Here is a 15,064-nt window from a genome sequence, read left to right as displayed (position 1 = left end):
CAATAGAGCTGGGTCATTGGTTTCCATACTTGGGTTGACCTTGCACAGGTCAGTCCTTCATCAGTTTTGTCTGAGGAGCTGGTGCTTGGGGCCCACAGGTCATGAAGACAAGCGAGGTTCTTCAGGAATGGGATTATTTGAAACCTCAGATGTTTCCTAGAGAAGTTTTCAAATCCTAAACTGTGGTGTGGTCCAAGGTGGCATGATCTGTTTGTCTTGTCCCAAAAAGACTGCCTGTGCCTTCCAGGCTGCGAGGGTCCTCCAAGCCACAGAAGTCCAGGCCTCATTCAAATGAAACCATAGTCATTCGTAGGGGTAACTTCTAGGTCACTGAGCAAGAGAATAAAAAACTTCTCAAACCCCAAATCACAAGTGTCCGTGTGTTTCAGCAGTGACACAGGCCCACAGTGTCCATTTACCCCATCAAGAAGAGAGACTAAGGATACAGAAAAGTGTGAGGTCTAAGGTAGAAAAAGTTGTACCATATCTTATTTGGAGAACTGGTGTGTGTGTGTGTGTGTGTGTGTGTGTGTGTGTGTGTGTGTGTGTGAACAGGAAGGAGTGAGTATAACAATTGGACATGGCGGGCCGGGCAGACCTTGCTCTGAGCAGGGTCGGGAGATGACTCTTCTCCCTCCCAGACAGCACACAGGCTGTAGCACCGAGGCAGCCCTCCCCCTCAGTCTGGGTGACACCCCTGAGGTCCTGCCGAGCTGGGCCTGGGGAAGCCACAGTGTCCGGGAGCAGGTTCCGACTTGGCTTTGACCTGATCCTGGACCAGGCCCCGGCAGAGGCTCCACTTAAGGTAAGACCTCCCTCCCCCGTACCCCTGGAACAGACACAGGGAGAGAGGACCGCTAACTGCTCAGGCAGGGTCTTAGCAGGGGGTCTCCAACTCTGCCAGGCTCCCCCCAGGCTGTTGGCTTTAGAGAGCAGTGCTCAGTGATAGGGCTTCCTGGCTGGCTGTATCCACTTGATAATCAGGTGTAAACAGGAGGCCAACATCAGGAGGGATCTGGGCTCCCTGGGCCTGAAACGCTGTGCTTCCGGGAGGAGGGGCACCGGTGGCTGGTGGTGTCTTCAGGCCCGACTTCACCCCACAGGAAGGCACTTATCAGAACTTCGATATCTAAAGGGACTAGATAAATAGATAGATAGATGATAGATAGATAGATAGATAGATAGATAGATAGATAGATAGATAGATAGATAGATAGATAGATAGAAATAGTGTGATTCTGGCCCCTGAGCACACCAGGCTGTGGTCAGGAGAGCCAGTCCAGGATGTCCCCTCTGGAAGCCTGTGTGGTTTGTGAGCTTTTAGGGTCCTCCCTCTACTCTGCCAGAGCTCCCGAGACATACCTTCCTGGGGTCATGCAGTGACATTTTTCGCCCGTCCAATCGGAGGTAGTCGGGCCCAGCCGGGCCGACTGCAGGATCAATACGTGGGTTCCCCGACTGCTGGGCAGTGGGGACTTTGCTTGCTATCTTCCGGGTTGGGAAGCAGGGTGGGAAGTGGGAGGAGCTCTGGCTGCTTTGCCTCCTGCAGGAAAGGGAGGGAAGGAGGGTGTGGGGGCCCAGAGGCCCCTCAGAGAGGCCCCTCCAGGTAGACATCACCTCCAGCTGCAACTGAGGCTCATAACCCCCTGAAGCCGAGGGCTGCCCCCAGGGAGGCTGCAAGAACAGGGTCTTGATCAGCCAGGAGGGTGAAGGTCAGCCACACGTGCAGAGCTCAGCAGCTGCCCGCTGAGTGCCCAGGACCACGTGAACAAGACGCTTTGTCCCATGGGGGTCCCAGTCCTCCCCCAGCCTCCAGGCCCCAACGCCTTACTCAGGGCTTCACCTCTTTTCCCACGGCCTCGCCGGCCCCACCCAGACAGCCCTATGCTTCCCGAGGGACCCCTAGTCACTGTCTCCTGGGGGGGCTGGCTGGAGAGTGGGGTGTATATTAGGCGCAGGACACAGTCACTCCTTCTGAAAAGGGGACGGTGCTCGGCCACATGAAGGGCAAGGGTCCTGCGGGGAGAAATGCCCAGAGTCCATCAAGCCCAAACACCCCCTTCTAATGGCGGCTTGGAGAGACTAGGAGGCCCACGTGAAGGCACAGAGGAACTTGCTACATTTTCTTCAGCCTGTGGACCTCTCCCCATAGGGGCAACCACCCGGTGACACGGGCCAGACCACCAATGGCTGAGAAGTCAGGGTGGAGAGGGGGCTTTCTGGGTCGCTGGAGGGCCCCCCAGGATTACCTGAGGCTGCTGCCCACCACGGCCTGCTCCCGGCGGTCAGCAGGGGCCTGACTGATGGTACTGTGAGAGGTCCGGGTCCCCACTAGCAGGCTCTCCCTGCCTGGGGGACAGTTTGAAGATTGGTGCAAGAGTGGCGAGATGGCAGGAAGTTTTAACTGGGCAGCAGGAGAGGAGGAGGGGTTGGAGATCTGTCGTCTGCCCAGGGGCCTGGAGGGCAGACGAGGGCCAGGAGGGGGGCGAGGGACAAAGGTAGACTGGGAAACAGAGCTGGAGGCCAAGTGGCTGGGGACGATGGAAGGAAGGGAAGGGGGACAGGCAGAGCGGGGGATGCTGGTGATCACAGATGACCCATTGGGGCTGCAGACTTTACGGGTCACCAAGAGAGGTTTTGGCCTGCTGGTGTTAAGGCAGGTCATGAATGGGCCCAGCGGGGGCACAGGAGCCGGGCCAGGCTGAGGCCCAGGGCCTGCAGTGGGGACCGGCATAAGGCAGGGCTCCCGGCAGGAAGGTGAGATGCAAGGGAAAGTGGAGCAGGACGTGGCAGGTGCAGGGAGAGCAGGAAAACGGGTCGCTTGCTTTCTCTTCATCGCTCGCAAATGTAGAGTGAGAGTCCAGGCACCGTGGGGTTCTGGACTATGAGGTGTCTGCCTCTGTTACCTCAGGCTTTGTCCTTGTGACCTCAGAACCTGAGAATTCTAGAGAGATCTGGAAGCCCTGCCTGAGCATGATTGTGTGCACTGTAGACATAAGCAGACCCAGAGCTGGATGGGACAGTCAGAGGCAGTACTTGGGCCAGAACCAGGGAAGTCCTTTTACAACTTGATTCAGCCTGGGTCCATCCCCCTCTGGCAGCCGTGGGACAGCATCCTGCTCTCTTACCTGAATGTCTTGCAGGCTGGTGCTCTGGTGGGGCCCCTCCTTCCTGGCACATCCACCGTCTCCCAGTCACTCTTCCATGGGAGGGTCAAGGGGATCAGCCCGTCCCTGAGCTTGGGAGCCCAGGACATGGCAGGCTCAGGAATCTCCTGGAATGAACAGGAATAGCCACAGTGGTGCGATTCAGAACCAGTACCAAATTATTTGCTGAGTTCAGTTAACCGGTTGTTAAATGGCACTTGTAATCAGGGTTCTCTCTAAGGTGGGTGCCTGAGCAGCCATCCAATGTGGAAATCACAAATTTACGTTCCTTACTCTTTTTTACAGTTCATCTGTGCAGCATATTCTAAGCACCTGTAGTAATGTTCATTCCATCCATGGGTGAAAAAAAAAATTGCCAGTGAAGATGCCAGTCAAGAAGCAATATGGAAATATCTTAAATAACAGTTTTATTGTTTTTTATTAGGTATCATTTAATATGTTTTCATTAATATTTTGACTCATAATGTAATCTAGTTTTGTATATCTCTTTTATTGTTCTTATTTAAGTTACATACATTAAATGTATAAAATAATAAGCTACCTTTCAGTATATAATTTTTTTATACTTTTAATGGTCATTAAGGCAGAGAACCAGTTAAATTATTTAAATCCCACTACTGAGCTAAGGGTTGCCGACAGAACCTGCTTACAACTAATGAAATATATGAAAAGTTGACATGAGGGGTCTGGAAAAGTGTTTTTCAATCATTCCTCCTTATTTGTGCTTTGAGGTTAAACTTGATAAAGTTACAATTGCTAGTTGCAACCAGGAATCACTGACAATGCCCTGAGATTTCTGAACCACTGAACACTAACAACCACTCACCTTTAGACTTCTTGTTACTTAAGAAAACTAAACTCCATTAATCCTGAGAGAGTTTAATTCAAGTTTTCTGATGCTTACACCTGAAGACAGCCTACTTGATATTTATATTGTATAGTCAAATACTTATTCCACTTGATAACACTTCATATATTAACAGAAAGAAAATATTTTAATAAACTGGTAGAGCTAGCCATATTGGATATATTCTCACCTTCAAATATCAACAAACTAGAATATATTATAATATTACAACAGTTTAAAACTATTATGTAGAGTATACCCCCAAGTAAAATAACCTAATAAATGGGAGTGAGAGAACTGTGAATTCTGATAAAAGACCACTGAAGCAATTTCTTCATTGTCCCTGGTTAATTCCTACTCTTTTCTATCTTCTCTTTCTATTTCTATCTTACCTCATCTCCAACTTCACATTAAATTAAGATTTCAAAACCCTGGAGAAGCCTGATAGAATGATTCAATTTGTTTTCTCTTCCTTTTTTTTTTCTATGTCTATCAGGATGTCAGTTCTCTAAAAATTACTTACAGCTAGAGTTTAATCTCAGAATGAAGCACTGAATTTCAGCTTTTCCAGGATCATCAAATTTGAGCCTAAAGTTGCAATGTGATTTAGAGATATACTGATCTGCTATAATCTTTTAGACTAATAGCAAACCCACCAGAAATATGTCTAAAACTTCAACCTAATTTTTTAACTTGATTTAATGCATGTTACCAATAATACTATAAAATAATTAATATAAATAGTCTCTTACAAGAATTTCAAAAATGTACCAAGATAAATCTTAATATCTTTCATAATTCACACCCAGATCAATACTTTTTAAGAAAAACTATAACTGTATTATTATAGAATTTTTTATCAATTGCATTTCTGAATTTGTCAACAGAATCAATCATATATCTCTGAACTACTCCAAGGAAAACTTCTAAGAATGATAGTAAAGTAGTTAACAGAATGAAGATTAGCAAAATAAGACCTTGGTTTGAATTTGATTTTACCCCTTAGGGACTGACTAAATTACTTAACCTCACTTATATTTATTATAATTAAAAAAAATAATTATACCTATCTCATAGGTTTATTATAAGAATAAATTTAAGATGTGTGTGTAAAGCCATATATCATATAGCTCATATATATATGTTTAAGTATGTATATGTGTGTGTATATCAGAAAGAAAGAAAGAAAGAAAGAAAGATAGATAGATAGATAGATAGATAGATAGATAGATAGATAGATAGACAGACACGAGAAACCTTTGAATTCTGGTAGAAGACCACTGAAACAATTTATTCATTGTTCCTGGTCAATCCCTTCTCTCTTCTATCTTCTCTTTGTATTTCTATTTTGCCTCACCTCCAAGTTGACATTAAATTAAGATTTCTAAACCCTGGAGCAGCCTAATAGAGAGAATAAGAATCAATTGTTTTTGCCTGACCTGTGGTGGCGCAGTGGATAAAGCGTTAACCTGGAAATGCTGAGGTCGCCGGTTTGAAACCCTGGGCTTGCCTGGTCGAGGCACATATGGGAGTTGATGCTTCCAGCTCCTCCCCCCTTCTCTCTCTCTGTCTCTCCTCTCTCTCTCTCTCTCTGTCTCTACCTCTCCTCTCTAAAATGAATAAATAAAGAAAAATTTTTTTAAAGAATCAATTGTTTTCTTCTCTCTTCCTTTTTTTTCAGGATGTCTGTGTATATCTATACATACAGTATATCTTTAAAAAGTGTTGGTCCCCTTTGGTATCCCTTATACCTCAACCATTGTACACTCTTTTACATATCTTAGTTTCCTCAAATTCTTTCTTTGGCTTGGTTGAATAATTGAGAATATCTAGCACAAGTATAAGCTATTTTTATATTTATATTGTAGCAGGAATTAGCCGAAAATAGAGAAAAATGAATGCCCAGACAAGGAGGAGGAAAAATTTATTGGTAGCTGGCGAAGCTTATGAGACTAGTAGCATCAAAATCACGAGCTCCCAAAGTTAGATTTCTTACATTTTATATACCTTTATAGCTTTAGCTTTCACATGACAAATGCCTGATTTCTTTAACTTCTTTGTTTACATACCTCCATGACTTTTGTGTCTGGAGGGGGTGGGGGGGATGAGAGAGAAGACCAGAGGGTCTGTCCTTGACTATCACATAACTTATTCTTCTTGCTAGTGCTGCAAGTTTATTTCAGGGCATTGATAACAAGCAAGGACCACAGATGTGATTTGTTACTTTTTCAAACTTTTCCCAGTCTGCCCTTCCTCCCTCAGTCTGAAACACTAAGGTCACTGGCTTAAGCATAAGATCACAAACATTGCAGGTCCCCCTTTTCTGCATTGTTCTGGTTTCTCCTCTTTCAATATAACTTTTTTTTTTTTAATCTCTGAACCATTACCCATCCTTTTGTAGAAATAGAATGTATGTGGTTTGGCAATAAATTTTAAAAGGACTAGAATGATAGATAATGGGGTAGAAATAGAGTCTCCTAATGTTAGAGATATGCCTAAATTTGTGTTCTCACAGGAAGATATCCTCAGACACGGATTTGAGTGCAAATAGTTTTTTGGGGAAATTCTGAGAATAAAGAGCTCTTTTTGGGAAATTCTGGGGATAATGATATGAAAATAAGGAATAGATACACAGAAGGGTGTCTTATCAATCCAACTACCACTGTAGGTGACCTCAGCTAATCTCACTGAGGAAACTCTAAGAACCAGTGTAAAGCTTCCACTTTCAAATTCTGACACCCAAGCAGCAAGATAGCTAAAGTATTTATACCCCAGCTCCTGAGATCATTAGTGGAGTGCTGCTCCCAGGGCTTGTTAATTCCCTGGCACTTCTGGCCTACTGATAATGGATCATAGGCAATTTTCTGTGGTGCTGGGGACAAAGAAATCAGATACTGAAATGTAAATACTAGGAGGTGGAAGTAAGGAAGAGCCCACAGAATGATCACAGGGCTGGAGGAAGGGAGCACTGAAGTTGGGTGCTTCGGGGTACCAAGCACCAAATCAAACCAGGAGAACAAACGCTAACAAGTCCTGTCTTGTGACAGGATAAATCCCAGGAGTAAAGATATTGCATTGACAGAATCTGAGAAGACGAAGCAAAATGCTACAATTTTTGTGGGATGGAAATGTTGGCAGCCCAAAAGAAAGCTGAAATTTTGGCTTCATGGACGTGGCACACAGCTTAGTACAAACAATTGCATTTGAGTGTGTCCTAGAAAGAAACTCATGGAGCTGTAAGTTCTTCTCCTAGTTGCATGAGCACACCTGGGTGTGCCTTTTTATCTGCATGGTTGTTGTATAGAATACATAGTACCTCTCAAAGTTCACCCAGACACATATTTCAGAATGTTTGAAAGACAAGTTTATTTTGGAACCCTTTCTCAGGCCTGATCTTTCTGTCTGAGGGAAATCCAGTTGTCTCTGGACTCCAAAAGGCTATTGGTGCCTGACTTAGCTCATTGGCATGGCGTTTTCTGCCTTTTCCTTGCCTGCTGCACAGAATTTTTAGGGTACTATCCTGATCTGCTATGGGGATCCAGAGAGAAGCCTGGAGCTATGTGCTGAGGCCTAGAGTCTAGGTGGAAGTAGCCCTAAAATTTTAAGAAAACCTGAAACCATTGATCTCTCCTTTCTTACAAACTTCTTCAGCAAATGTTTATTAAGCACCTAGTTTTCTCTTAGTTATACCTCTGGCAGAGCAAGTCAGGAGCTGAAGCCCCTTCTTATAGTCTTATCAATTAATCCATCTGTGCTAAGGGGGGTCAAAGTTGGAGATTAGCTTGTCATGATAAGATTGTCATTTATTTTCCAATGTTTTTTCTTAATTGATTTTATTGGGGTGATATTGGTTAACATAAGTATACAGGTTTCAGGGGCCCAATTCTACAGAAATCTCTGTACATCATATTTTGTTACAATCTCCAGCCCACCCCTGCTCCATTCCTGACCAGCTTATCACAAGGGGAAGCTTAGTCAAATCTATCTCTGAGGCAAGAGTCTATGGATACTGCTGGCAGCAAACATCACTGGTTTTTCTCGGACACAAATATGTTATTATCATTAGAGGGGCTTGTGAAACATTTACAAAGAGCTATTCAATAGTTTTTGTTGGGCTTCTTTGAGATATGATTGCACTTAGGGAATTTAAGTAACTTCTTAGGGTTTTTCAATAAGAATTAGGTGAATTGCTTTATAAAAAGAAACTTTTCCTGGGGGAGGGGGGACATGAACATTTATTTTATTGATTTTCTGTTTCTTATAAGACCCTATATAGTCAATGTGTTCTAATAAAGTTCGTTGCAACATTATTTACAATCACGAAGATTTGGAAGCAGCCCAAATACCTATGAGTGATGAGTGGATAAAAAAGCTGTGGTACAGTTATGCAATGGAATACTACTTGGTAATTAAAAAGAAGAAAATTTTACCTTTTACAACAGCATGGATGAACCTGGAGAGAGTCACACTAAGTGAAATAAGGCAGTCAGAGAAAGACTAGTACCATATGATTTCACTCATATGTGAAATATAATGAAGAAAATAAACAAACAAGATATAAACAGACTCATACATATAGAGAACAGACTAACAGCTGTCGGGAGGGGGTCTGGGGGCTGGGTGAAAAGGTGAAGGGATTAAGCAAACAAACAAATAAACCCTCATAGAAAGACAACTTTTTGGTGATTACCAGAGAGAAAGGCAGAGGGAAGGCGGGTAGAAGAAGGTAGAAGAGGGTAAAGAGGAGATAAATGGTAATGGAAGGAGACTTGACTTGAAGTGAACACACAAGACAATATACAAATTATGTATTATAGAATTGTACACTTGAAACCTATAATTTGTTAACCAAAGTCACTTCAAAAATACGATAAATAAAGGATCTCGGAAGAAAGCAATTCTCACTTTAAAAACGACTGCAAATTAATGTTGAGTTGTCCTTACAGGTTAGTATAAAAAAATAACTATGTTTAAATATATAATACAGTATACAGAGATGTATTATAGAATTAGGCACCTGAAACCTGCAAGATTCTGTTAATCAGTATCACCCCAATAATATTCAATTTTGAAAAGTTTATTTGAAATTAATCTGGGGACATTCTGAAAGGAAAATCAATTAAATGTTTCTGGATCCTTCCCTAAAATATACAAACTTTCAATTTTGAATAAATTTTTTTTTAGGAATCTAGATATATGAATGAAAATCTCTGGAAAGATAACTGAATCTTTATCTCTTTGGGGTATGGTAATGCTGAGAATGGTTTTACTAACAAAACTTCAGCTCTAAACTATCTATACCAGTGGTAGTCAACCTGGTCCCTACTGCCCACTAGTGGGCATTCCAGCTTTCAGGAATAAATAAGTATAAATAAAAAGATAGATTTAACTATAGTAAGTTGTTTTATAAAAATTTATTCTGCCAAACTTAGCAAAAATCCAACATAAAGTACTTGGTAAGTAATTATTATATGCTTTAACTTGCTGTAACTCTGCTTTATAAATTTTATAAAATAAAGTTACTTTCTTACTTTATAAATCACCATTACTGTGGAACCGGTGGGTGGTTAGAAAATTTTACTACTAACAGAGATACAAAAGTGGGCAGTAGGTATAAAAAGGTTGACTACCCCTGATCTACACTAATGAAAGAAAATATTGAATGAATGACTTTTTAAGCACACAAACAAAAAATAATAATTTTCAGCAATTTCCAAGTGAGAATACTATAACAAGGTGAAAGAAAAGGAAAATAAATTAGGATGTTTGCCTTGGCCAGTTTTTTAGAGCATCATCCAAACACACAAATGTTGCAGGTTCAATCCCCAGAGCATATACAAGAGCAGATCTATGTTTCTGTCTGTCTCTCTCTCTCTCTCCTTTCCTCTCTCCTTAAAAATCAATCAATATATATATTTTTAATTAGGATGCTCAACTTTGCCTTTATTATGTCAAGGAAACTAGTGTTATTTTAAGAAGGCAAATGATAGTCACTTTTCAGGGCCCTATTTGATTCTAACTAATTTCTAGGTTTAATCCTCTTAGTTCCTTATGGAAAATTCAAAGTGGGTAAAATACAGCATGCTTTTTAAAAAAGTACTTTTAGGCAGACCTTCACTTTCCACTTTACCACAGTCTCCATCCTCCCTCATTTATTCATAACCCCACTCTGATTTTTACCTTCATTTATTCAGCCTGGTCTCTGTAGGCATGTGATTTGGGACTCCTGTCCAACATTTACCCCACCCAATCAAATTATTTTATTTTCTATCCCAGAACCCTGTTCACTCCATAATTCTACTCTTAAAGAGCCTCTCTCATCTTCTCTCTGCCTGTCTAAATTCCTTGTCTCCATAAGAATTCATTCATACGACAACCCTGTCATGAAGAGGTTCATAGGTATAGGTGAACCAGTGCCTCACCTCCAAGGCTCCAAGGCAGTTATTTAATAACTGGCTCTCCTTGGGGAAAAAAGGGGGGATCTTTCATTTGTAGTGTTTCCCAATTTCTTTGGTGTAAATTTTCCTGCCCTGGTATGGTCAATTTCAAAATTAGGAGTTGAAAAAATGCCCAGAATATGTTCTTGAGGGCTAACAGCTGGCTCCACCACACAGTTATTTTATCAGAGGAAATGTTCCAAATACTTTGTAACATTGTACTAAATATTTATTTTTTGAGAGGTGAGATACTGTATTTGAAGCAATACTAAGCTGAAGTAAAGACAAGCAGGTTATAACTCTAGCTCTGCTGTTATGTAACTAGATGACTCTAAAGCAGGGGTCTCAAACTCAACTCAGCATGTGGGCCGCAGAGCAAGATCACAGCCGTTCGGCGGGCCACACTAGGTCTACAAAAGGCAACTGTTATGCAACACTTTTCTCACTGCAGTTGAAAACAAAAAAAAATCAGTACAACAAGCACAATCGTACATGCAGTTTACTCAGTGTCACAAAACGACCAGAAACTGTAGTTCTCATCACAACTGCTGTTAACTAAGCTAATATCTAGCTAGGATGCTAGAGAAATGAAAAATACAAGTAGGCCTCTAGGCTTACTTAATTTTATCCAAAATATTTTGAACTTCGTGGATTAGTCTGCGGGCTGCACAAAATTGTTCGGCGGCCCACGGGCCGCGAGTTTGAGACCCCTGCTCTAAAGCCACTTAACCACTCTGAGTCTTAGTTTTCTCATCTATACAATTATTAGAGCACACTAAATAACCATCTAACACTAACAGGTCTGTGATACATGTAACCCTTCATATGATCATATCTTATATCACCCACCTCAAATGAAATCTCCTTGAGAGTAGGCTATGTCATAACATATTTTATCTTTAACACACCAAGCACAGTGCTTTGCACTTAGTAGGTGCTTCACAAATAGTTTGTACTTAGTAGGTACTTTACAAGTACTTTTGAATAGATGATTTGCCTAAATGACATTGGAGATAACTTGGGTATATGATGGGTTAAAGGAAGAGAATGGGGTCTAGGGTTATATTAGCTTAATGAGACAAGAATTAAGTGATTAATTTGAAGAATAATTTTTTCTGTGAACATAAATATTTTCCAAGCTGGTAATAGATGGGAGGTGCCATATTTAGTTGTGCACCACATCTGCCCCTTACCTTACCTTCAGGAGCCACCCTAAACAGGAACCAAGCTATCCTCACTTGACAGTGTCTGCGAGTAGAAACTTCCCTTCTCCACCATCATTTTCTGCTTCAAAATCACACTAGACTGTGTTTTTAATTTTTTTTTCCATTTGTATTTTTTCTGTCATATATCTCTGCCAGATCTAGCTCAGAGAAAAGAGCATCCTTTTTACCAATTTATTTCTTTCCATTTTTCTTATGATGCCACTTGTGAGTATAAAGAACTTAAACTATAGCTTATTGGGGCACTATTATTAGTATTAATATAGCAAAACACAAGAAGACTATATATATTGAAGTAAAATTGGCCATTCAACTAGAGTGATGAACAAGATTATTTTTATCTCAGCTTTGGCCAAGGTTCCAAAGGCTTAGGTATTGTACAATAGTGAGGTAAGAAGAGCCCTGTGCAGAATGACTAAGTTTATAAAATCACTTCTTCCAGCATTAATAATCTCTAACCAATAAGTTAAAAGAATTGGAGAGGAAGAATCCTTTGAGGGGAGTTATTGTTTCTTTTCTTGAAACCAAATGAAAGCAAATTCAAGGGATACTTAGAGAGTTTGACAAGTACTGTCGTCTCCCAGACTTTAAGGATGTCTAAGTGCTGGTATAAGAGGTTGTCATTAGACTGGCCTGAAGAAGCAATGCAGAGTGAAAGGCAGGAATCAGGTTTTCTATAGACCAAATTTGGGCCATACAGGGGAGGAAATCTAGAAACATCTTAAAAGGACTGTCTGGAAGGACAGAGTGACTCAAGAGATGGGTGGCAACCAGAAGTCCAGGAACAAAGGACAATGTCAAAAGCTGAATGAGGCATCACTTATTTCATAAGAATTAGAGTTATGGTTGCAAGTCCCAAAAGGAAAATTGCTCTAAAAACATTCCATGAAAGAGTCAGCTTTGAATATCTGTGAAAATCAGACCCAAAGCACTTCAGTCATATCTTGGCTGCCCCCTTATCTCTTCTCCTTCATCTCCAGTGCTTGAGGGGCCAGAAACCACAGCTAGAGATTGTAAGAGGAGATGCCACTTCTTTCTTTCTCTCTCTCTCTTTCTCTACAGGCTTCCAATCCTTGATCAGGCCCTAGCTTAGATGAGAGAAAATTTAAAGAGGACAATAGATTTAGATTATTATACTCAACAATACTCTCTGAAGCTTGGAACTAGAGAACCATTAACTCTCAGAGAATAACTTAAAGAGCTATTAGTTTTTCTCAAACTCATCCAAGAGCCAGGGAAAAAGCAACTCAGTAAGTGTGTTAAAGAGACAGTGCTTTATCTAATGAATTGGGAGGGGGGGGTTGTTTTGTTTGTTTATTTGTTTGTTTTGCTTTTTTTTGAGAGCGAGAAAGAAAGGAAGGAGGAGAGAAAGAAGCATCAACTCATTGTTTCACTTAGTTGTGCAGCCATTGATAACTTCTCAAGTGTGTCCTGATCAGTCTCTAACCAGCAACCTCGTGAATCAAACCAGTGCCCCAGGGTTCAAGCCAGCCACCTCCATACTCTTGGACAATGCTCTATCTCCTGTGGCACCAGCCAGGGCTTCTAATTAGTCCAGGTTTCTGACTATAATTATGGTAGACTTAAAAAGAGACTGGCTCCCACTCTTCAACCCTTGGATATTCCCAGTGCACTCTAGAACACCCGGAGGCATCAGCTTATCTGCCCTTACCCAAACTATAAGCACTGCTTTCCACAAAAGCAAAAGTCATTTCTCTTTGAATATTGTTGTTCTTCTATGTTGCCTAATTATTAGTATTCAAACTGAGCTTTGTCTATTGCTTTTAATTGAAAATACACAGTGAATTTCTACTCCCCTTTAGATTTATTTTTAAATTTTGTTTATTGATTTTTAAAGAGATGAGTGTGTGTGTGTGTGTGTGAGAGAAAGAGAGAGAGAGAGAGAGAGAGAGAGAGAGAGAGAGAAGGAGGGAGAGAGAGAAGGGGGAGAAGCAGGAAGTATCAACTCATAGTAGGTGTTTCTAGTACGTACCTTGACAGGGCAAGCCCTGGGTTTTAAACCTGTGATCTCAGTGTTCCAAGTCGATGCTTTATCCACTGAGCCACCACTGGTCAGCCCTCTACTCCCCTATAGATTTTTAAGTAGGCTTGTCCTAGGATCTTATACTTACAATATTATTTATACTTTATAAAGTAAAACATGTATATTATTCCAAAATCAATGTTTGAAAGCCGAACTATTTAGGAACTGAGTATGTGCATACTGCAGTGTAAGAGCAAAATTTAAATCTTTAATCAAAACAATATTCTTGGTATAGAACTTGTACACCAATCTCAAATTTCTCAAAGGATATAGATGTTTTCCCCAGCAGGTCTGGCATGGGGATAAGAGAAACTCATTATTCTTTTTGTATTAATGTGTCATGGCTTATGTAATCATGTACACAGCATAGATGTGACACAAGCGAAGAGTTCCAGGTTTACTGTTTCCTGGGAGCCCGAGACACTGTAAATTGACGGAGTTAATAAAGATATATTCTAAGAATCATGTACCTTCCCATTATTTTTCTTGGAATAGCAGCCAAAACCAAAAGAAAAAAAAATGGCCCAATGCTGCCAGGATGGCAGGCATTCTTTACTACATTTCATGCCAATTATTTCTTCTTATATGACAAGCAGGCATTAGTTTTCAATCCCTGACCTACATTTCAACTATCTTGGTTGCAGACCAAAAGAAACACTAGCTATCATAAAAATGCTACAACAGCCTGCTGCCTGATGAGGAATCCCTTCAGGTTCCCAGCCAACAAGTTTGTCTCGAGACTGCCAAACTTTTACAGGGTAAAAATGTGAGGTAAGAGAAAAAGAGGGTGACTGTCCTCCCTCCCTCGAGAGGTCTTACTTATCACAATCTACTACATTCAGAGTGGTAGAAAGAAATGGAAATAATAATCCAGTACCTACGTGCCTCCACTGTGTTCCAGGGGCCAGCAGACCATGCCTAATGGTCTTCCTCTTCCAAGCACGTACTCAACATTTAAGTAAAACCTCCAGAGAAGATCTCCTGCCTACTGAAAGTATTTCAAAGACATGGGATTGGAATAGACAAAATATTATAATAGTATGTGACTTTTGTGAATGGTATGTCATTACCAAAGGCACTTCCAGTGGCTAATTAAGTATTTGAGTGTGGTGACGATATATATCCACAAAAGGTTCCCAAGAGCCCCCCAAAAGAAAAGGTAATATTCAAAAGTGGCCACTGTCTTCCCAGGATAGCTTTTTCAGGGGAAGAATTTAACTTTTTGAAGAGTCACAATGTATTAAGCTGAAAAAATATAATGAAGATACGTTCCTAGCCCTCTAAAGCAGTCCACAAATGTATAGAAAGAACCAGATCACAAACCGTTCTCGAGTCTATTCAACTTT

The sequence above is a fragment of the Saccopteryx leptura genome, chromosome 7 (genome assembly GCF_036850995.1).
Source record: "Saccopteryx leptura isolate mSacLep1 chromosome 7, mSacLep1_pri_phased_curated, whole genome shotgun sequence".
In the NCBI taxonomy this organism is placed as follows: domain Eukaryota; kingdom Metazoa; phylum Chordata; class Mammalia; order Chiroptera; family Emballonuridae; genus Saccopteryx; species Saccopteryx leptura.
This window is presented reverse-complemented; position numbering follows the sequence as displayed.